The sequence below is a fragment of the Capra hircus genome, chromosome 13, assembly GCF_001704415.2.
Source record: "Capra hircus breed San Clemente chromosome 13, ASM170441v1, whole genome shotgun sequence".
NCBI lineage: Eukaryota > Metazoa > Chordata > Mammalia > Artiodactyla > Bovidae > Capra > Capra hircus.
Genome location: NC_030820.1, coordinates 33669077 through 33694299, shown reverse-complemented (window position 1 = coordinate 33694299; position 25223 = coordinate 33669077). Strand labels below are relative to the sequence as shown.

At 39.1% G+C, this 25223-nt stretch overlaps 1 protein-coding gene across 9 annotated transcripts in view; it reads right to left on the bottom strand.

The window, feature by feature from the left end:
- Nucleotides 1-25223, bottom strand: part of ZNF438 (zinc finger protein 438) — a 194028-nt gene that overhangs the window by 95302 nt on the left and 73503 nt on the right. For 3 of the 9 annotated variants that reach the window (XM_005688005.3, XM_013968540.2, XM_018057189.1), the window contains 3 exons: nt 14032-14157; nt 13674-13721; nt 814-891 (listed from right to left, as the gene is read on the bottom strand). The gene's annotated coding sequence lies outside the window, so the exon portion shown is untranslated. The other 6 variants (XM_013968542.2, XM_018057191.1, XM_018057192.1 and 3 more) reach the window with 4 other exon arrangements.

The window sequence follows — 25223 nt, the reverse complement described above, 5'->3', positions numbered from 1 at the left end:
ACAAGACTTCACGTAGAGAAACCAGAAAGGGAGGAGCAGGGGACATTACAGAGAAACACTAACAAAACAGTCCAAGTCGAGATGTAGAGGCAAGAACAACAAGGAGATTTCAGAGAACAGGAAGAAAGCTCAGCTGGCTAAAGATGGGGATATTTTAGGAGCTTGATTGAGGGCTCTGAATGCAGGCAAAGGCATGGATTCTATCAGCAGTGAGTGAGGAGCCACTGAAGGGTTTTAAAATTATTGGAGTGGCTCTACATGCAGATCTATAGGGCAGTGAAAATAGGACAGACGACAGAATGAAGACAAAGACCATGAGGAGACACTTACAATAGTTGGGATTGGTTAAGATGAGACCTCAAAGCTAGGTTTTTGGATAAATAGCTATGTATTTAAGGTTCCAGTGGTAATTACTAAATATCTCCCTTTAATGATCAAGAACATATTCAGAAAAGCCAGACTTAGAAACTGAAAATATATTTGCTACAATGGAAAACCATTTTACAAACATTAAGTTTGGCCCATCTTGGGAATTGATACCTAGACTTGATACAAAATAAAGGTTGGTCGTGAGGTGCTACTCTCATTTTTAAAGCAATACCTTTAGTTTAAACATTATATTTTCAACAAGCACATGAGATTTAGTGAGTAATCATCTCTCCAATATCTTCCAAGACCAGTGATTCAATATACAAGGGAACTATAAGATATTCTGAACAATTGAGCCTTGAGAAATCATCAAAGGTGGTGAACTTAATTCCTCACATTTTAAATCAGTCTTAAGCTGGTGCTGAGTGATGTGAGTGGACTTACGTGAGTTGACTCGACTTAGCAAATGTCTTCTAAACTTTACATTTTCAGTGCTGGATGAGACATGGCATTCATCTTTATCTGAAAACAAATGTAATGGAAGTATGAGAGAATTGATAGGTAGCTTACAGAAGCTAATTAGATGACTCCACCTAAAGGTCAAAAGAGTTATATTTAGTTCTATAAAACTGATACTTAGGTATAATTTAAGAATCTAAAATAAAAATTTCTAGCTATGCTCAAAGACTTCTAAAATAGGAGGTATAACACATTTCCTTCCTATGTTTTTATGTCAATCTCCTAAAAGTTCTGGAAAATAATATATTTAAGCCTGATTTACACTGGATCATTTAAAATCTAGCCACCAATCAGCCTACTCAGTACTATATCATGGAGAGCAGGGAGAGGTGAAGTTGACTAAGATATAGCTCCCGTCCTCAGGAAACCCACAAACCACCAGAAACAGATGAACATGAATAACTCCACATCAAGGCAGACATGGTAAACGCTAAAAATGGTACAAAGTGCTACTGGATTTGGGGGGGCAGGGGGTGTTACTACAGGGAAAATATGTGACGGCTTTGTATTATGGCCTGAACTGTGTCTTCCAACCCCTTCCTCCCTCCAATTAATGTGTTGAAGCCCCAATCCCCTAGAACATCAGGATGTGATTGTATTGGAGATAATGCCCTTTAAAAGGTGACTAAGGTGAGGCCTTTGGGGTGGGCCCTAATCCAATGTGACTGGTGTCCTATAGAAGGAAGTTAGGAAACACAGAGACACACCAGGAGAAAGACCACAGTGGACACGGCAAAATGACGGACACCTGGAGGATAAGGAGAGGAGCCCCAGGGAAATCAAGCCTGCAGACACCGAGATCTCAGAGGCCTGGTTTCCAAGACTGAGCAGACAAATTTCTGTTGTTGAAGTCACTGGTCTGTAATATTTTGTTATATAGTCCTGGCAAAGCAACACAGTCTGTAATGGTGACACTTAAATTCAAAGAGATAGGACTTTTAGTAATCAGATAAAGGTAAGGTTTGGAAACAATATTCCAAGAAACAAAAACTACTTTATTTTAGGCACAGAGGCCACAATACAGTGTATGACCTCGGGAAAGTCAATATGCTTCTGTAACAAGTGTCGGAGAGGATGAGAAAAGTAGGTGGGGGAGGAAGTGGGGGCGGGGGGGGGGCAGGAGGGAGAGAGGGACAGGAGACCCCCAGAGCAGCAGACAGGCAAGGACTGCACTGTGGGCTCCAGGTCCTGCTGTGAAAGGGCCGAGCACTACCTTCAGTATATGTGGTTTTATCGTGTACATAAAAAGAGCCATCAAGGGTTTTCAGTAGAAAACTCATTCAAATTTATATTCTAGAAAGATGGTTCTGCTTTTAGAGTTACTACAAGAAGACTGAAAAGGCAGTGAGACCTACAACAGTCAGGATAAGAAGAAACCAGGGCAATGGCAATGGAATTAGAAAACCAAAGATACAATGAAAGTGTGCTTGAAAATGAGAACCAGAATAACCACCCCTTAAGGTAGGCAGGACTGAGGGCTGGACCAGTTACCACCATCCAGTCAGACAGTCACAAGCGCAGCATCCTCGGCCTCCACGGACTTTGCCTTTCAATCACAACCATGCGTTGTGTGCATCCCTTTAAGAAACTGACCACTCCAAAGACTCACCTGACTTCTGGCATCTCCCCTTAGAACTTGAAAGCCGAAACATAATCAATAAAAACCCTACACTCATTTCCTAAAGCAGCCCCCCACCCACCCCCATATCTGTGTGGTCACTCTTGCTACAGCAAGTCAACAGGGAAGTCTGCTTACCTCCAAAAAGGTTTATTTATTTGATAAGCGGGCTTTCCACAAAAAACTGATGTCTATCAATGAAGTCAAGCAAGAACAGCCAAAGAACGAAGCACCATGTCTTGTGTTTTCAGAGCAGAAGGAGGACTAAGAATAACTTAACAGTTACTCATGATCTTAGAAAGAAATTTCAGGAGGGCAATAAAAGAAAACAAAAAAATGGAAGAATTAAAGAAAAAGGAGAAATGGAATTAACTACCAAATATTATTCTTTTAAGAGGCCTTGCATAGTTTGAAAGTAAACCTGAATCTTCAATAAGAGTTACTATTTTCTTTTTAATGAGAGTAAAAGGAAGGAAAAGGGATTAATAATGAAGCAAAGTCAAGAGAAGGTAGAGTCAGCCATGTTAAGAGGAGAAATTGTTCTTTCTTCATGGTTAGAAATGGAAGAAAGGATGGGTGATGGCTATAGATAAAAATTATTATATGTAAGGGTATAAAATTGAGGGAGTTAAGGTCAATAGCAAGGCCATTTACTGTGAGAGAGAGAGGAAGGAAGTAGGGAGGGGAGGAGAGGTGGAGAAACAGTACATAAATGAAGACATATCTGAATTTAAGGGCTTAAAAGAAAAAAGTTAGAGAAGAGAAAGGGGCTTTCAGCATCTGAGATCTTGAAATGATTCTGACTGACAGAACTGAGCAACTTAAAGAATAAGTTCTGAGTATCAGAAATCCCAAAACATGAATTAGAAGAAACAGATATAACCACACGGTGCGGTGTGCAAAGAACAGTTTCAAGTATGATGTTGACATGATTGAGGAAGTTAGAGTGATGGCCCTCTTGCAAATCAACCAATAACAAGCCTTAGAAAGGGGAGATGGCAGCCTAAGACTTAGAAGAAAAGGAACTGATGCACAAAGGTGGCACCTTGATCCTGAATTGGCAGTGGAGAGCAAAGGAACACATCACCCTCCCTTTAAAATCTATAGACTTAGAAAAATTAAAAAAAATTTTCTTAAGATGGTTGTGGGGAAAAAAAAAACTGGCACTACCTACAAAAGCCAGGTTTAAATTTCTGGGGAGGAAAGGGAAGAAATCTGGGGGTAAGATCAAAGTTATAGGGACTTCCCTGGTGGTCCAATGGTTAAGATTCCATGCTTCCAATGTGGGGGCTGAGTTCAATCCCTGGTCAGGGAACTAAGATCCCACATGCTGTGTTTCTTTGAAAATGTTAATGAAACTGACAAATACTTACTAAGAAAGAAAGAAAGAGAAAGCTCAAATTAACAGTATGGTATTTAAAAAAAAAATTGTTAATCTGAGCTTTCTCTAGTTTATTTGAATTTAGTTTGCACTTCTTTTTGTAGGTTTTTGAGATGGAAAATTACCTTATGTTGAAAACATATGCATTTAAAGTTATCCAATACTCCCTAGTGTTGGGAGTGTTTACTCCCAACTTTGTGTCTCACAAGTTTTAATACTGTTCAACATATTTTGATCATGGTTGTATTTCTTTGACCCATGGATTACTTAAAAGCATACTACTTATTTTCCATGCAAATATAGGCTTTTTTATGTTTCAGCTATATATTTCTAATTTAATTCTAGGAATATATACTATATGTTATCCTTTGAAATCTGTTGAGATTTGCTTTTTGGCTTAGTACATGTTCTATTTTGGTAAAAATTCCTTGCATGCTTGAAAAGAATGTGTATTCTGCAGTTGTTGAGAGTAATATTCTATAAATAGCAATAGGTCAAGTTAATAACCTTGTTTAAATATTCTATCACCTTACACTTTTAACACTCATGTTAAAAATCTGCTTGTTACACTAGTGGTTGAAAGAAGGTTGCAAAATTCTCCAACTATGATTCGTCTGTTCTCCTTTTTGTCCTGTCAATTTTAGCTTTATGTATTTTCAAGTTATGCTGTTAGGAACATATAAATTTAGCACTGTTCTGTCTTCCTACTGAATTGATCATTTATCATTATAGAGCATTCCATAATTCATTCTTCTGTAAGGACTACTCTGTCTGATATTAACATATAAGATTTCCTTTAATCAGTATTTGTTACAGTGTACTTTTTATTTTTTCCCATATTCTTTTATGTGAAATATGTCTTATGTCTTAACTATACATTGTTGTCTTTTTTTAAAAATCTAGTCCAAAAATTTCTGGTTTTAATTGGAAGCAGCAGCCTATTTACATGTAATTTAATTATACTTAAAGATACTTTCATGTTATTAATTTTCTATTCATTCCTTCTGTTCTTTTTCCTTTATTTATTCTTCTTTTTTTGATACTCGATTTTTAAAATTATTTTACCTTTGGTAAACTTTTTGTTTAAACATCTTTGTAATATTTCTAGCAATTAGCTTAGAGATTAAAAGTACTTCCTTGATTTCAGATGACTTTTACCACTTCCTGGGTGAGACAAAAAAATGTTAGTTTAACTTCATTTACACCTACTGGCCCTTTGTTCCACTGATTTTAAATATTTTATTTCTACTTATGTTTAAAGCCCCACAAAACATTAATATTATTGCTTTCAATGGTCTGAAATCTTTTATATTTATTCATAGGCTTTCCTAGGTGCCTCATTTTTCCTGAGGTCCTATGGCTCATCTGGGATCACCTTTCTTCAGACTGAATAACTTCCTTTAGCATTATTGCACTATCGGTCTACTTGTGATAAAATCTCCCATCTTTTGTCTAAAAACATTTTTATCTGCCTTCATTAAAAAATATTTTTGCTGGGTACAGAGCTGCAGGTTGGCAGTATTTTTCCTTTCTGCATGTATTTACGGATGTCATTCCTTAATGTTCTGATTTTAATAATGTCTGTAGGACAGTCAGCCACCTTACTGCTGTTCCTTTGAAGGTAGTGGGGCTTATTTTTTTTGATTGTTTCAAGATTTTTTCTTTATACCTGGTTTTTACAAGTCTCACCAAGTTGTATCTACGTGTGATTTTCTTCATATTAATCTTGCTTGGGGTTCACTAAGTTTCCTGTGCTCCTTGAATTTGTGGATTGCTATCGTTAATCAGTTTGGAAAACCTCTGGTCATTATTTTCTCAAATACTGCTTTCCTCATTCTCTCCTCCGGGGACTCCAACCACATGTATGTTAGATGAAGTGACTTGATCCTATGTCTCCTAAGCTGTTTTGCTCTTTCCATTCTTTTTCCTTTCTGAGATTGTACATTTTCCCACTGAACTGTCCTTTAGTTCACTAGTTCTAGTTATTTATTTTCTATTGCGCCTACTTTGCTCTTAAATGCAAATCTTAATTTCAGATGTCATATTTTTCAGCCCTAGGATATCCATTTGAATATTTTTTTTAATATTTCCACCTTTCTGTTAATATTGTTCACCTTTTCATCCATTTTTCTAACTGCTTCATTTCCTTTAGCACATTTACAACAACTATAAAATCTTTGGTAACTTCTAGGTCTGTATCACTGGCAGATCTGCTTCTATTTATCTTCTTTGAACATATATATATATTTTTACTTTTCACATGTCATATAACATTTTACTGTGTTCTCAATATTTTGAATGTAGTAGCCATAAAACTGTGGCTGACGTTATTTTCTCCCAGTGAGGGTTCATCCTTCCCTCTATTAGACTGGTAGGGTAAGGAGCTGTTCACTTCAATCTAATTATTTTACTTCTGGTGTAAAACATCTCAAAGGTGAAATTAATTGTGTTTATTGCAGCTGCACCCTAACCCAACCACAAAGAGACTGTCTCCTAAGCACTGTAAGACTGCAGAAGACATCACTGCATATTTCCAGTTCATCTTCCCAACCTCCCATCCTTTCTCAAGGCTCAGTAAACAACCTATAGGGGAAAACCAGCTGTGTGTCTGAAGCCTCCCTAGGTTCCAGTTCAATATGCCAGACTATGTGATCACCAAAACTTCCATGGTTTCTCTTTTCCCTCATAGAGTCTCACTTATACAGCAAGCTTGATCCTTAGCCAGTGTTCATTTTGAGCAAACACACTCAGGAAAGAGGACTTTTAGCAGTTTCATCTCATAGGTGCTCTTCCATTTTTATTACTTCAGTTCATTCAGTATTCTTTCCATTCATAAGCTCTAAGGTCTTCAAAAATACGACTGTGCTTGAGTGACACAAATATTTTGAAACTCCTCCCATTGAGAAGTGGGTATAAATGTACTTCCCAAGCTTTGAATCTGAATGGCCTCTTTGACCAATAAAATATGGTAGCTATGACAAGACACCAGTTTTTGGGTCTAGAACTTAAGAGACATGGACAATTTTAACCTCTTATATCTAGGAATATATGGAAGGCACTGAACTGCCACTAAAGAGAGCCAACTAATCTGATTGATTAAAAAACAAAAAAACAGCTTTTGTATTCACCAATTTTTCTTCATTATTTGTCTGTTTTATAATATTCTATTTTATTGATTTCTATTTCTTGTTTTCTACCTTCAACTTACTTTGGGTTCATTTCAATTTTCCAGCTTCTAAAAGTGAAAGCTTAGATAACTGGTTTTAGACCTTTCTTCTTTTTTACTATCTGTATCTTAAAGCTATACATTTTCTTCTAATCATAGCTTTTGCTGCATAAATATTATTCCCATGTATTTTCATTTTTCATTGAGTTTAAAATATTTTCTACTTTTTCTTGTGATTTCATGGAATCATGCTTTATTTAAAAGTGTACTATTTAATTTCTAAATATTTGGGGAAGGAATTCTAGATATTCTATTGCTATTCATTTCTAATACACTTTAGAAATAGTGAAAGAACATGTCCTGCATACTTTTAATCTTTTAAAATATATTGAGACTTGTTTTATGATCTAACATATGACCTACCTTGATGAAAATTTCATGTGTACTTGAAAAGAATGTATATCTTCTATTGTTGAGTGCAACATTCTATAAATGTCAATTAACTCCAACTGGTTAACAGTGTTGTTCCAGATTTCTTTTTTATTAATATTCCACCTACTTATAAATCAAATGCTGAGAGAGAAGTGTTTGAGACTAACTATAACTATAGTTTTGCCTATTTATCCTTTATGTTCAAGGATAACAAGGCAGAATATGTCACCGTGCTTACTTAACATATATGCAGAGTACATCATGCAAAACACCAAGCTGGTTGAAGCACAAGCTGGAATTAGGATTGCGAGGAGAAATATTAATAACCTCAGATACGCAGATGACACCATCCTTATGGCAGAAAGTGAAAAGGAATTAAAGAGACTCTTGATGAAGGTGAAAGAGGAGAGCGAAAAAAGCTGGCTAAAAAGTCAACTCAAAAAATGGCTCTGTACCAGTCTAGAGAGGTGGGATGGGAGGGAGATAGGAGGGAGGTTCAAAAGGGAGGGGATATATGTACACCTAGGATTCATGTTGCAGTTTGACAGAAAACAACAAAATTCTATAAAGCAATTATCCTTTAATAAAAAATAAATACATTTTTAAAAATTGGAAAAAAAAAAAAAAAAAAAAACGAAGATCATGGGCATCCGGTCCCATCACTTCGTGGTAAACAGATGGAGAAAAATTGGCAGATTTTATTTTCTTGGGCTCCAAAGTCACTTTGGACAGTGACTGCAGCCATGAAATTAAAAGATGCTTGCTTCTTGGAAGAAAAGCTATGACAAATCTAGGCAGTGTATTCAAAAGCAGAGACATTTCTTTGCTGACAAAGATCCGTAGAGTCAAAGCTATGGTTTTTCCAGTAGTCACGTATGGATGTGAGAGTTGGACCATAGAGACGGCTAAGCACTTAAAAAAAGATGCCTTTGAATAGTGGCACAGCAGAAGACTTTTGAGAGTCCCTTGGAGAGCAAGGAGATCAAACCAGTCAATCCTAAAGGAAATCAACCTGAATATTCATTGAAAGGACTGATGCTGAAGCTGAAGTTCCAACACTTTGGCCACCTGATGCAAAGAGCCAACTCATCAGAAAATATCCTGATGCTGGGAAAGACTGAAGGCAGCAGGAGAAGGGGATGACAGAGGATGAGATGGTTGGATGGTATCACTAACTCAATGGACACGAGTTTGAGCAAACTCCGGGAGATGGTGTAGGACAGGGAAGCCTGGTGTGCTGCAGTCCATGGGGTTACAAAGAGTCAGACATGACTGAGCGACTGAACAACATCCTTTACGTTCTGTCAATTTTTACTTTAAGTATTTTGAAGCTCTGTTAATGGACTCATAGATATTTAGGATTGTTATGTGTTTCTGATAGATTGATTTATCATTATGAAATATCTCTCAATATTACTAGTAATAGTCTCTGTTCTGAAGCCTATGTTGTTGTAATTAATATAGCCAATCCAGTTTTCTTAGTGATTAGTGTTTGCATGGTATATCTTCTTCAATTCTTTTACTTATAATTTGTGTTCATATTTGAATAGGATTTCTTGTGAACAATATGTAGTTAGTGGGTCTTGCTTTTTTATCTAGCCTGATGATCTGTCTTCAGAGCATTTAAATCATTTATACGTAACGTAACTATTTATATGGCTTAATCTGAAATAATCACCTTGTTATTTTCTAATCTATTCTTTGTTTCCTTTTCGTATTTTTTCTTGCCTTATCTGTGACTGAATATTTTTTAGTATTTCACTTTATCTTCCCTGTTGGCTTATCAGATGTACCTGTTTCTTTTGCAGTTTTATTGCTCTGGTGTTTAAACTACAGAGCTTTAACTTACCACAACCTAAGTTTTAATAATATTTTGGACTTCCCTGGTGACTCAGACAATTTTATCACTTCAGAATTAAGAATTTTACAACAAAAGATACCTATTCCTTTCTTCCTGTCTTTTGTGCTACTGTTACCATCATTTAACTATAGTAAGACTGTCACCCTGGAGAAGGTAGGTGTAGGCACTCTGGCTGACAGCCTCAGCCAAAATTAGCTTTTGAATGATTCTTATCAAAGTACCAGAAATGCAAATATGCAGCTGTCTTAGAGACTCGCAACCAGCTCATCCTCCAGCTGAATGCCACCAACTAACCTCAGCTGATGCTACATGGAGAAGAATAACCACCAGCTGAGCCTGCCCTTTGCACTGACTTACAGACTGTGAAGTACAACAAAATGACTGTTTTTCTAAGACTGTTAAGTTTTTAGGTAATTTAAAACAGAATTAGATAACCATAACAGATACTGGCACATGGAAGTGGGGGCTCTGTAATAAAAATCTTAAAATACTGACATTGGCTTTGGGACCAAGTGGTGAACAGAAACAGGGAGGTCCTTAAAACACTGTTAATGAAAACCTGAAGGACATTAGTGAAAATGTTCAGTTCAGTTCAGTCACTCAGTCGTGTCCGACTCTTTGTGACCCCATGAATCGCAGCACACCAGGCCTCCCTGTCCATCACCAACTCCCGGAGTTCACTCAGACTCGCGTCCATAGAGAGTCAGTGATGCCATCCAGCCATCTCATCCTCGGTCGTCCCCTTCTCCTCCTGCCCCCAATCCCTCCCAGCATCAGAGTCTTCCAATGAGTCAACGCTTCGCATGAGGTGGCCAAAGTACTGGAGTTTCAGCTTTAGCATCATTCCTTCCAAAGAAATCCCAGGGCTGATCTCCTTCAGAATGGACTAGTTGGATCTCCTTGCAGTCCAAGGGTTAACAGATGGAGAAATGACATGGTGGTGGAAAATGTGCAACACTATTCTTTGCATAAAATAGAAAAGAGAAAATGTGCCCAATAAAGTGGTAGATTTGGCTAAGGAGATTGCCAGGCAGAGGGTCAAAGTATTAGTCTCTTTTAGCCTAGTGTAACATGGGGTTCAAAGAGAAAGATAAGTTAACAAAAGAACTCTTCCATTTTCTAGCAGAATTTAGAGCTAACAAAAGAATCATTTCACTTTCAGGAATTTAAGGAGCCAGGACTTGCTCTTTTCTAAAACAAAACATTTTCTCATCCCCATTCTGCCCAGACAGAAAACTAAGATATAGCTTCAAAGTAAAAAGTCAAGTTTAGGCCTCTCTCAGTAAAGCACGGTTTAGGGACAAAAATTTCTAGAGTGTGACTATAAAATACCATCATGATTACATGTTGTATCTAATTCAGTTCTAAGAATCTTAAGAGTGTGTGCCTCATAAGACTATCTTTTCTAGATAAAAAATACCTGTAGGAATCCTGAGTGTGTCCCTTTTGGACTCTTTCAAACAGAAAAGCTTCACAGAATCTTATGGGTATCATCTTCTAATGCCTTTACTCACAGTCTGAAGTAGAAAAAAATATATCTCAAAACAAATGTGAATGTGGCTTCTGTCTAACAGAGTGGACTATAATTTGATACACAGGAATTTCACAAAGTTTTTAAAAGAATTATGTCAGATAGGGCTGACAGGAGCAGAAAGAAAAAAAAAAAACTGAAAAGATGCCTCTGAACTCAAATTTCTACAAGCAGGAAGCAAGGCTGGCAAGACTACCCAGTTGTAAACGTGAACCATTTTTTATATAAAATGATGGATGACTCAGAGTTGCTAGGGTGAAGTCAGGACCCATGGATAATCATTTCCAGGGAGTAAAAATAATGTTAGTAAAGAAATGACAGCATTAGGATTTCAAAATTACTATGAACCAGTGAAAGCTATGCACCTCTTGCTTCCTGATTCTGAATGGAAATGCTTATTGGCAGCGATTCTATGTCTGCCTCTCTAATATATGCTGAATAAATAACTTGTCTCTGGAGGCAACTACAGCAGGCGAGCTTCCTGCACGTTTGGACCTGACTTAAATGACAAGGTCCTGGACCTGAAGCTTGAGAGTAAAGCCACAGAGGGATGACAACTTCGGATTCTCGGAAGGGGCTGAGTACCTTTAGAATATACGAAGAATGTAAATCATCTGTGGCCAGAGGGTAAACTGTAGTAGAGTAAGATGGCCACACATTCTCTGATACCTCTTCCACTGAGAGGCCACTCTATGTCCCATCTCACTGAAACTGGCGGGGGGAGGGGAGGTGCTCTGGCACTGCTTTGACCAACACAATATGGTAGAAGTGATGTGGGGCCAGTTTCCAGTTTTAGACCTTCCTCTACAGCACCATCCTTCCCATCGCTTGGAAAATTCTCTCTAGGAGTCCTAAGCCACAGCAGAACAAGTCTGACTCCCTTGAGACTCTGCTACAAAGGCCATATAGACACATCTTCTACCTTCGTCCACATATCATATATGTGCATAAAGATATCCTAGATCCTCCAGAGCATCTAATGCATCTACCAAATGGATACCAACCAGTGACCTTGTCAGTGCAATGCAGAACAGAAAAATTACCCAATGGAGACTTGTCTGAACTCCCAACCCACAGAACCATGAGCTATCCAGAACAAACCACTCAGTGCTGGGGCAATTAATTATGTAATAACAGATCACTAAAATAATGTTATTTTGTAATTTACCTAGGCTGTTGCAGGACTTACAATGTCCTGTGTCTAGCCCCTACTACCAAACTGGAAAAGGAAGCCTAAACCCAGAGTAAGCTCAGAAGTAATCTGCAAAGTTCATTATAAGGTAATATTATTTGTTAGAGATAAAAAGGCCAATATTATCAGAGATACTATAAAACAATTTTCCAAACATGACAAACTTCAACCAAGTTGCTGCAATGAAAACCAACCGTTTTCATCTTACTAAATAAGCTACTGTTTGTATGTAATTAAGCCAAAAGATGCACACACAGGTTGTCATTTAGTTCATGTAACAAATGCTTATTTAGACTCTTACTCAAGATTAAAACACAACAAGAATTACAAATATAAAATTAACACCAGTCTCATGGAGAAGGCAACGGCACCCCACTCCAGTACTCTTGCCTGGAAAATCCCATGCACAGAGGAGCCTAGTAGGCTGCAGTCCATGGGGTCACTAAGAGTTGGACACGACTGAGAGACTTCACTTTCACTTTTCACTTTCATGCATTGGAGAAGGAAATGGCAACGCACTCCAGTGTTCTTGCTTGGAGAATCCCAGGGACAGAGGAGCCTGGTGGGCTGCCATTTACGGGGTCACACAGAGTCGGACACGACTGAAGCGACTCAGCGGCAGTAGCAGCAGTAGTAGTCTCAAGCAGTGATTTAAAAAGAGAACATAAAGAAGTACTGGTGTATTAACATAAATTACAAAGTGCAGACCAGGTAGTGGCTGTTGCTAAGGGGATAACATGCATGTATAATACACACGTGTACGAGTATGTGCCTGCTGACATTCCTATCTTTGTGAACAGGAGAGTGCCTGGTGCCAGTGTGTGCATATGTGCCCGTGTGCTCAGTCTCTTTGCAAGCCCCTGGACTGCAGCCCATCAGGCTCCTCTGTTCATGGGATTCTCCAGGTAAGAACACTGGAATGAGTTGCCATGCCTTTCTCCAGGGTGTCTTCCTGACCCAGGGACTGAACCTGCACCTCCTGCATCCAATGCACTGAAAGAGGATTCACCTGATTCTCATTCAGGTCTCTCAGCCCATAACCATTCTGATGGCCTTAAGCTGACTGGTGTAAAGCACCTATTTGTGGAGAAGCCTAGACTTGAGGTGGCAGGACCAAGGTTGTACACATCTTTGCAGAACACATGGTACCAGGCACGATGCTGTGTATGTCATCATTCTCTAAGTATCTCTAAGTATTTGTCCACTGATTAACATTACTATTCAGTGCTCTAGGATGGTCCTAAGGAATAACTATTTGGGAGAAAATATAAGCATTCTTTCATCATTAGAATAATAAATGGGCTTACTGGTTTTAGGAAATATTAACAGACTATAATTTAAGTAATTTGTGACTAAATGTCATTTTTCTCTATGACTGAGCAGTGCCACAGTTAGCCAGCCAGGTGGAAAGCACTTAAGGACTTGGACACAGACTGTTGTGAGGAATTAACGGTCTAATAACAAAAAACTCTGAACAGGATCTATCATTAGAGACTAATTGGAAAAGTGAGAGTTAAACTATTAGACATGTGCTTAATGACACACACACAGACCAATTTAGAATCTACAAAAATAATGTTTACTTCACATTTATTCAAACAAACCTCTACTGAAAGCTGTCCATGTGACAGGCTACCTCAGGCTCTGGGAAACTGAAAGGAGAATAAGAAACAACAACGAGTCACATTGGCTTTCTAAGGCAGATCCAAACGAAATCAATCTAAAAATTCCTCTACTTGTCTCCATGGGAAACCATGGATAAGGTGCACAGAAAGTATTTTCTCTCATTACCTGAAGCCATGCAAATAGTCTACTTTGGCCTAAACACCAGCAAACTTTAATTATCCTAGAAACTCCTTCAAAGAAACACTGTTTCATTTCTGTCCAGCCCTGAGTCCTTAGGTTCCCAAGTTGGACAGTGGGAACATGGCAATGTGCTCCAAGCAACAGGAGCAGACTTACCCTGAGCTGTGTTAGAGGGAAGCTCCTCAGGATGAGGCCAAGGCTGGAATAGGCTCTGTGTCCCTATCCATCAGTAGCTGCTGACACATACAGTGCTTCACAGGAACATGTCATTTGCTTCCAAAACTTTAGGGGGAAAGGGAAAAATAGAAAACCTTTTGCCAACAACAAAAATGTACATTTAAAAAGTTGTGGAACAAATGAGCTGCTATATACTTTAAAAACCAGATAAAAAGTAGAAAATAAATACCACCCTACGCTCAGCTACTACCTCCTGAATTGAACTGAAGCAAAAATGTTGCCATTTCAGCTAAGTGGCTTTACATGAGGCAACTTAAAACACTCTACCAATCACGTAAGTTAAAAGTAAGATGGTGGCATCAAAATCTACCCTTTTCCAATCAGAACCCACTTTGCAAATGTGCTTTTAGAAGGAAAAATGTAATCTCCACTAGATCCAAAGGGGTTTGGTTTACCTAGAAATTCACCAGGCCAGGAATCAGATTTTTAAATCTAATTTGACAACAGATTTGGTTGTTGACTGCTAATGTGAATTTTAAAACTAATCCGTTAGTGCTCTCTTCTTGTTTTAAATCAAAGGCATTTCTTCTGGGCTGCAAATTAACGAGAACAGCTAGCCTATCGCATGGACCAAGAAGGGGTTTCTAATCTTTAGAAGCAGGAGGTCCGCCTACATACATGATCACCTGGGACAAACTTGGCTAGTGTAAACTGGTGAGAAGGTTATAGGAGCCTGGGAATGTTTAACATCAAGAGAGGAATTACAGCTCAGTAAGATCAGAGGGAATTACACAGGAAATGTGAACAGTAACCCTTTCATATCTCCGTGCCCGCTCCCACTGCTTGTGTGATAAATGAGGTCCTGCAGCCACCCAGCTATGTGAATACACAAGCCAACTGCAGAGGGGGCCTGGGAAAAAGCCATTTTATACACACACACACACACACACACACACACACACACACAGCACAGCATAAATTTATGATGACATGATAAAATCATGTCCCTCCAGAAAAAAAAGCCTTTAGCCTTTCTAACTGCCACATATGCACTCCATCACTGCCTTATCCAACAAGGGCCTTAAGTAAAAGTCCCAAAGAAACTTGAAGAATCAGGCGGGGGTGGGGAGGATGGAAGATTTGGCAGACTCTTCACAAGTAGGGAAACGTGGCTCCTCTGAAGCTGACCAAACAAACAGGTCTCCACCCTGGCTTATGTTTAAACATCTTGTTCCTAGTCAGTCTGTAGGGAAAACATTCTTTCCACAATAAATAATATGCAATCAAATCAGAAAATTCTTACCCCATCCTTTATCTACTCTCTGTAGAAGTTTCTTCTGTACTGTAAGCCAGAAGCTTAGAGAATTCAACTGATTGCAAACTATTTTTTTAAAGAGTTGCTTAAGTATAGTCAAGGCACGTTAAAATATTTCTAGTTGCTAATTATGGAAAAGCAAGTGTGACTTGCAGATTCTGGACTCCTTCAGAGAGCCCTCCTGGTTAGGATCTCAAGAGGCAAAGCTACTCTAGCCACAAGTGCCTCTGAAAAAGGAGGAAATGTTCAGCTTCTGTAAATAGGTGAGTCTGAAAGAGATTCATTAAAAAATAAAACAATAACAAACAACTAAAAAACCCCATGGTGCTTAAGACAGTAAGAATAAGTAGGGGAAGTAAAATAAAATGAAGGGGAAAAGTGCTATCTTCAGTGGGCTAAGTCTAAAGTATGGAATGGAATTTTACAGGTTACTCTGAAATAAGATTTCACTTTTTCCATTGGTATAACCAGGTTAGGGATGGTCTGCCACAAAGAGTAGGTCAAGAAACCAATGAAAGTGAATACAGAGATGACAAAGCAAATCACCAATGAAAATTAAAAGGCTTGGGTTTTTGGAACTATCCAGAAGAGGGAACAGTAAAACCAGAGAATTTTTTTTTCAGCAATGTGCCTCCTCCAAAGCAAACATATCTTCCTCAAGCAGCAAACTATACCAGTAGTGATCCTGTATGGTGACTGGTGGGCTTTCCTGATGGCTCAGTGGTAAAGAATCTGCCTACCAATGCAGGAGATGTGGGTTCCATTCCTGGGTCGGAAAGATCCCCTGCAGAAGTAAATGTCAACCTGCTCCAATCTTCTCACCTAAAAAATCCCATGGACTGGCAGGCTGCAGTCAAAAGGGTCACTTGAGAGGGTCACAAAGAGTCAGATACACACACACACAAGAGTGAGTGGCAGGTTACACACACACACGCAGGACACCCACACAGGACATACACACACAGTGAACGGCAGGTCACTCAAAGAGCAACGGAGATTTTCACAGCCTCTAAGCAAGGATCAGTTCTCATCACAGCCTAGACCAAATGAAAAATCAACGGCGCTCTCTCCTCATCCAGAATTGAGAGCTGACTTGGAAGGTCTCTTCATCATTTTAACCCTATGTCTCCTTCTGACAAACATAAAAACCTCATGCCTTCTTTGAATGTTGAGATTTGAGGATAACTTAAGCGTTGCAACCAAAAAGATGACACAGCAAGGTAATATCTGATGGTTTTTTCAAACCATGTTCTACTGCAACAGAATTTATTAACAAATACTTTCCTATATAGACAGATATTAACACCTGTTTACTTTTCAAGACAAAAAGGCCAAAATATTTACAAACACTGTGTATTAATTACAATGGAAAGATATTTATTGGGACCCTGGGTATGTCTCTTCTCCTTGAGTTACTGCAGATGATCTCTTCAGTTCTTACACTAGGCCTGAAGAAATGCTGGTTGTACTTCAATGCTTGTTTAGGCCTTCCCTGGTAGCTCAGACAGTAAAGAATCTGCCTGCAATGCAGGAGATTTGGGTTCGATCCCTGGGTCAGGAAGATCCCCTGGGGAAGGGAATGGCTACCCACTCCAGTATTCTTGCCTGGAGAATCCCATGGGCAGAGAAGCCTGGTGGGCTACAGTCCATGGGGTTGCAAAGAGTCAGACACGACTAAACAACTAACACTTTCACGTTCACCAATAGGGCCCCAGCTCCTACCCTGAAGATCACAGAGCTCTGATACAGTGCTCTCTTCCGTGGAATAAAGGACAGAGGAAAGCAGGTTACATTCTCAGGACAGAGGCAACAGTGAAAAGGCAAACTGCAGGCGACCTTGACAACATTCAGATGACAAAATGACAGAGGCATCACCCGATATTTGCACATTCACACAACGCATCACAATGTATAAGACACTTCATGAAATTTCACCCCAGTTTTACCAAGTGGATATTAAGAAGAAGAGGGCAATAGAGGATGAGACGGCTGGATAGCATTGCTGATTCAATGGACATGAACTTGGGCGAACTCTGAGAGATAGTGAGGGACACAGAGGCCTGGCGTGCTGCAGCCCATGGGGTCACAAAGAGTCAACACGACTTAGCAACTGAACACCACAAGTGGATATTATTATCATTTCATTGAAATATCACTAAGTGGCCTTTTCAAGGTTCCCCAGCTAGTTGAGCAGCAGAGCTGAGATCTAAACCTTCTGACAGCTGTCCCAGATAGTGAAGATCTTTATTTTGTCAAGAAATCTTGAAAATATCTTTATCCAAATTCTAAAGTCAGACTACACAAAATAAGCAGATTTTTTTTTTATCAACCCACCCAACAACCACTCCCTGTCTACAAACTGCCATAAAAATGATCAGAGTTTCTGCAACTGTAGCCTTTTACCAGGATGGCCAAGAGCACAGTGAAAAGCATCTTTCAAAATTTAACCTCTGTGTATACCCTATGACTGATTCACACTGATGTACAGCATAAACCAACAAAGCAACTATCCTTCAAGCAAAAATAAATTAAAAAAAAAATCCTGCGCACACCTAGGACTTGTGTCCTATAATTGACTCCCAAATAAGGACATCATCACAGGCATGGGCTCTGAAAATCATTAACTACTGAGGCAATGTCTGGGGTGTCTGTTCTTCATTTAGGATGAGTCAAACATGACACATGTACGACCAGCTCATGCCTGGAAGGTGCGCATACCCCCAGCCTCTGGCTTAGCAGAGACACATACCTCTGGGGCTGGCTGGAGAGACCAATGGCACAGAAGAATGAATCTCACAGAAATAAAAGTTATATTCTTAACAAATAAAAGCAATCATTCTGTTTTATTTTTGAAGTTGTACTAAAGAATGATGATTAAATTACATTAGTATGTTAATGTAAAGGTGAGATAGAATAACATTGGAATTTTACTCATATAAAATCAGTTTTTACTCATCTCTGTAGCCAAGAAATTAAAAGATGCTTATTCCTTGGAAGAAAAGTTATGACCAACCTAGATAGCATACTGAAAAGCAGAGACATTGCCAACAAAGGTCCGTCTAGTCACGGCTATGGTTTTTCCAGTGGTCATATATGGATGCAAGAGTTGGACTGTGAAGAAAGCTGAGTGCAGAAGAATTGATGCTTTTGAACTGTGGTGTTGGAGAAGACTCTTGAGAGTCCCTTGGACTGCAAGGAGATCTAACCAGTCCATTCTAAAGGAGATCAGCCCTAGGTGTTCCTTGGAAGGAATGATGCTAAAGCTGAAACTCCAGTACTCTGGCCACCTCATGCGAAGAGTTGACTCACTGGAAAAGACTCTGATGCTGGGAGGGACTGGGGGCAGGAGGAAAAGGGGATGACAGAGGATGAGATGGCTGGATGGCATCACTGACTCGATGGACGTGAGTCTGAGTGAACTCCGGGAGATGGTGATGGACAGGGAGGCTTGGCGTACTGCGATTCATGGGGTTGCAAAGAGTCGGACACGACTGAGCGACTGAGCTGACTGAAGCCTATTATGAAGACTGGGAGACAAACACATGAAAAATGCTAAACATCTTGCCTAGCACATAGTAGCTACTCAGTGAATGTCAGCTGTGATCAAAAGATATAATGGAAAGTCACACTTAAGTGAACCAGCAAAACATAATACATTTGCGGGTTATTTTTTAACATCTACACAAAACACAAGTATCTCTTCTAGACATACAAATATATGTATATAAGTATTCAGAACAAGATTTAGAAGAATAAATGGCAAGAGATGACCCTGGGACTGAGATGGTCAAAGGTAACTTAAATCTGATGTTTAAGGCTTTAAAAAAATTTATGTATTCCTTGTATCAATAAAATTAAAGAAACCAAAATAGAATAATAAAATTATAGAAAGTATTATTATATTCTCTTCAATCGCATAGCTGATTTCAGTATTACATGAAAAAGTTTATTTTATTTGTAGATAGGGTCCAAGTGAGGTTCTAAAGCTCCTGTTCTTTTCTAACACCATTCAAGCTTTATACCACAGACTGCTTTCAACAATCTTCCTAATGATAGTCCTGTTTACCAAACTGAAAATAACTGTGCAAAAAAAAAAAACAAAACTTCCTTACGATTTTATTAACTTTTAAAACCATTCAATGTATTTAATTAAGATCCAAGGAGGCTTTCAATATCCAAGAAGCCATACATCAAAACAGCTTTACATAAAACGATTACCTTTTTGCCTCACATTTTGTGTGTGTTTATATCTCATAAACTACATACAGAAAGTCAAGTTGTGGATTCATTTTAAGGCCAAAGAGTTGCCTACTTAAAACCATCATAACAATTTCCAACGTCTTGAGGGTTGCTCTAATTAAAAACCTCTCCTCCTAGGCTCTTCCTAACTTCTAATTCTTTGTCTGTACCATTTTGATGCTGGTTTTAAAATTCTAACTTTCCTTCTCATTCACAATAATAACTTTGACTTTTTCATCCCATTCTTCTTCCTCCAGATCACCTAAATGGGAGCCTATAAACTGTATGCAAACCAGGTCGCAAAAGCTCTTATTAACTTCCTCATAGGAGCAAATAGCAGGCCTCCTGTGGTTCAGGCATGGAAGGACCACAGGCCCAACCGGCTGGGACCCTGCAATTTACAAATCCAGCTTATAAATTAAAGACCTCTAGCACTGTAAAAAGGGACAGACATTTCAACAGATGAGAAGACAGAGAAAGCAGCCTCTTATTTGACCAGGAGGACATTAAGGCTGAACAGAAATCCCCACCTCAAAGAGCTGTGGATTCAGTGTTTGTGGGAGGTAATGTGATCTCTTTTAGATATATGTATAATTCAAGTAAGCCTTTCTCTGTAAATAAATGGGGGATAGTATTTGATCAAAAGGGATTTTTTCTTTTTTTTAATTAATTTATTTTTTAATTTTACTTTACAATACTGTATTGGTTTTGCCATACACTGACATGAGTCCACCATGGGTGTACATGAGTTCTTTCTATAATTTCAAATAATTCTGGGTATAATTTGTATATACATACTGTGAAAATTCTTAAAGAGATGGGACTATCACCTTACCTGCCTCCTGAGAAACAAGTAGGCAGGTCAAGAAACAACAGTTAAAATTGGATACGGAACAACGGACTGGTTCAAAACTGAGAAAAGAGTATGTCAAGGCTGTATACTGTCACCCTGCTTATTTAACTTACATGCAGGGTAACATCATGCGAAATGCTAGGCTGGATGAAGCTCAAGCTGGAATCAAGATTGCTGGGTGAAATATCAATAACCTCAGATATGCAGGTGACACCACCCTTATGGCAGAAAGCTAAGAGGAACTAAAAAGCCTCTTAAAGAGAGTGAAAGAGGAGAATGAAACAGCTGGCTTAAAACTCAACACTCAAGAAATGAAGATCATGGCATTCGTCCCATCACTTCATGGCAAATAGGAAACAGTGGGAAACGGTGACAGATTTTATTTTCTTAGGCTCCAAAATCACTGCAGATAGTGAATACAGCCATGAAATTAAAAGATGCTTGCTCCTTGGAAGAAAAACTATGACAAACCTAGATGGTGTATTAAAACACAGAGACATCACTTTGCCAACCAAGGTCCGTCTAGTCAAATCTATGGTTTTTCCAGTAGCCGTACATGGAGAGTTGGACCATAAAGAAGGCTGAATGCCAAAGAATTGATGCTTTCAAATTATGGTGCTGGAGAAGATTCTTGAGAGTCCCATGGACTGCAAAGAGATCTAGCCAATCAATCCTAAAGGAAATCAACCCTGAATATTCATTAGAAAGACTGATGCTGAAGCTGAAGCTCCAATACTTTGGTCACCTGATTCGAAGAGCCCACTAACTGGAAAAGATGCTAGTGTTGGGAAAGATTGAAGGCAGAAGGGGGCGACAGAGAACGAGATGGTTGGATGGCATCACCAACTCAATGGACATGAGTTTGAGCAAACTCTGAGAGATAGTGAAGGACAGGGAAGCTTGGTGTGCTGCAATCCATGGGGGTCTCAAACAGCTGGACATGACTTGGCAACAGAACAACAAGTCGTTATCTGTAAAGCACTAGACTGTGCCCAACAACAAAGCAAAGCACTGTATAATTCCGGGCTATTATTTTTAACATCAGGAATGTGTACTTCTGGGGCCAGAAAGTTAATGAGCACAGCTTACAACAACCACTGAAGAAATAGGTGCCTTGAGACTGCTTAGTTCTTCTCTTAGAGCAGGTTCAAATTTCCCAAATCATTCTCCCCTGTGCATTCGAACTACTGATGTCTTCCTACATGTCTCTGCACAACTGGTGCTCTGCATACCTGGTGAGGCATCTCACTGTGAATTCTAAATGTCTTGAGAACAGAGACTCTATCTACTTCACCTGTAGTCTCAACATCTAATGCAGCATCTCCAGAGTAGCTGCTCTATAAAACCCAGTGGAAACATAGTATTAGCCATCTATCCATCAGCTTCATTCAAGTTCACTTCCTGTGAACAGAGGCAACTGAATGTTGGTCTCTGCACCCCAGAGGACTACCACACTTAATAAAAGTGGCACTTAATAAAAGCCTACCATCTACATTTTGTATCCAAGTTTCAAATTTATTCTGCATTTTATTTGACTTATTCACAGCATCTATTTACTGAAAGAAAATGCATTTCTGAAATGAAAGGATTCTCTTTTTTCTCTCCCAGAAGCTCTTCATAGAGCGGGAAATAAAACTTTTCAATAACTTTTTAGTCCTCAGAGTGATGACTACAGCAAAGTGAAGCAATGAATGATCTTTTCTCCACATTGTTCTGGATGGCGCCTTTGTGGGAATCATCCTCCAGAACTGAGCCAAAACAAAGCCCTTCTTCAGAAACAGTCACCCTTTGACAGTTGCACAGATTTCATTCAGTCAGTGCTGTGTCCTTGCTCTTTCACAATTGTGACATATTCATTATCTGAAAACTCTCTCTGCCCACCCTACTTGTGATCATGTCCAGCTCAGTTTTTGACAAAAAGCCAGCTTGGGCGGCTCCCTGTTGCTGACCTTGTGAAACAAGATTTCAGTGTGAACAGCTTTTGGACCACTTAGGAGCTCATCAATGAAGGATCTTCACTGTGACCTTCAGGTCTGATGGCTGCTTGTGAGACAAGCTGGGACCTGGGACCCTTTGCTACAGACAGGGCTCACACCTGGACAAAAGTCTCCTCAAGCCACAAAATACAAAAAAAACTATAAGGGACTAAAAATAACTGTGTGCATGCATAGCTAGGGCAAATTATGGGCAAGAAGATACACAAAGACCAAAAAGAACCCAACTACCACTTCTGAGGAGCCAGAAGCAACAGTAGGGTGTTGGGACCAAAAGCAGGGTACTGCACACATGTTCCCTGCATGCAATACCACCAAAGGGGTGGGCAAAACACCCAAGCCATCCCTCTGGCCCAGCTCCTGGACCTGCTGCCCCTACCCTCACCCCATATAAGGAACTAGTTCCTACCTCAGGAAGCAAGCAAGGGCACATGTTATTTTCTCTGCCCTCAGCTGTAGCAGGGGCCCCAATAAAGCCTTGCTTGAATTTCTCATCTAGCCTCTTATCAACTTCTGTTGATTCGGAAAAGCCAAAAACCATGGTCAGTAACAGCTGAAGGTCACACGGCGGATCTATCTCCCAGGACCCTCAGTCTCAAGACACACACACACACACCAGGGACAAAGGCAAGAACCTTCTGGGAGTCTAAATAAATATCTTAGTTTTCTCAGGGAAAGATGGTAATTTCACATTCCTCTGAGTCATTCTATCACCAGATTACTTCCAGGTGTTGTAAGTGGGACAGTCCACCACAACGTGTGTCACTTGCTAATATTAGGTTAGGTCATAAGTACACGAGTCACACATGATCCTTCTAGTTCTCCTTACTCAAGGTAGTAAGAGAAGTGATTTATTCCTCTTGACTACAAGATGAAATGAAGCTGACTTCCCTGCTTAAATAAAATTAAAAATAAAAATGCTGTCAAGTGGAAATTCCCTGGTTATCCCTGGTGCCCTGGTCAGGCGTGGAGTTTCAGTTAGAAAGCATCTTGGAGAGTCATCTTTCTCATTTAACAGATTGAGCCTGAGGCCTAGAAGAGCTGAGAGGTTTGCCATGGTCACAAAGGAAAACAGAACCAAAGCTAGAATAACAGGCTTCCTGCCGCCTCAGCCCATTTGCTTTCCACATACCACACAGACATGAGTCGCTGGCCAAGAACTTCACCCTGACCCGCAGCCCCGGAGAGACTGTTCTCAGCTTCCCCTCACTCCCTGCATCTTGGTAGTCCAGCTACATAATTATCATTTTAAAAAAAAATATGAGAAAGACAAGTCTTCCCTCACAAAGTAACTTAGCAACATCACTATTTTCTTAAAGATATTATCCCTTGCAACTGCTACAGGCTTGTTCCCTCCACACGATTTCCAAGACAAGGCTGCATGTCCTCCAAGTGGCACTTCCCTAAATAGTCCTCAAGTATATTCTGAAAAACATGAGAAAGCCCCCCACACAAGCACACTTATTATAGAGACAGAATGGAGATGACGTCCACTTGAGAAGGTCAAGGGCTAGGAGCATCCAAGGTAGGGAAAGAGCCTATCAGAGTGTCGAGCACAGGGACAGACTCTGACGCTGAGCAAACATTGGTGAGCATGTAAACGCCATGCCCTGTGCTGTGGATACAGTAACTGACAGGGACAGCACAGAAATCAAGATCATCGGTAAATAATACTCCCCACCCACCACCATGAAATCCATTATATTTAATCATCCCAAACACAGTCTCATCAAATATAAAATTTGATATATTAACTTCAGATTTGAATTTTTTCAATTTCTTTCTTCCTCTGGTCTGATAAGCAGGGAAATGGTCTGAAGGTGGGCAATGATGAAAAGAAAGCATCTTTTTAAGCTATAATACAGAAGTAGATCAAGAAAATGAGTATTAGTGTAATATGGCACAATAGCATAATGACTTTCTAAAAATTCACTTTGATATACACTTGGAAAACAATGGCAATTCATTTAAAGTTGTGATTTTCATAATTTTTATATGTATAAAATTATAACTATAAAGGTTAACCAAATGAATATTTTATAAATTATCAAAATTACAACTTACTAACAGTCTGAGATAAAAATCTCAGATATTAATGAAAACTGAGAAACAGAGAAGTATACCTTATTAACCTGGAGAAGGAAATGGCAACCGGCTCCAGTCTTCTTGCTGGAGAACCCCATGGAGGGAGGAGCCTGGCAGGCCCGAGTCCACAGGGTCACAGAGAGCCGGACATAGCTGAAGCGATTAAGCACACACGCATGCCAGCCCTATTAAATTCCTCACTTCCTACTGAGAGACAACAGAGGATACCACCTCACTCCTGACAGGTATGACAGGGACAGCACAGAAAACAAGATCTCTCGTAAATAATGTTCCCTACCCATCACCATGAAATCCATTATATTTAATAATCCCAAACACAGTCTCATCAAATATAAAATTTGATGTATTAATTTCAAGTTTCATTTTTATTCAATTTCTTTTTCCCCCTGGAAAAATCTATACAGGTACTATATAGATTTAAGGTTTCAAAAAAATCTTAAAAAATAATATTTCAAAGCAGGCAAAATTCAAAACCAAATTAAACAAAAAATTTAAATCAAACAGTAAAAAGTCTAAAACATAATGGAAAAATCAAAGACATTATAACAAAAACAAGATCAATGAAATAAAATCAATTAAAGATGAATTTTGATAATAAATATAAATGAGTTATAATATCTGTTAAAAGACAAAGGTTCTTTCCAATAGGTTAAAAAATCCAACC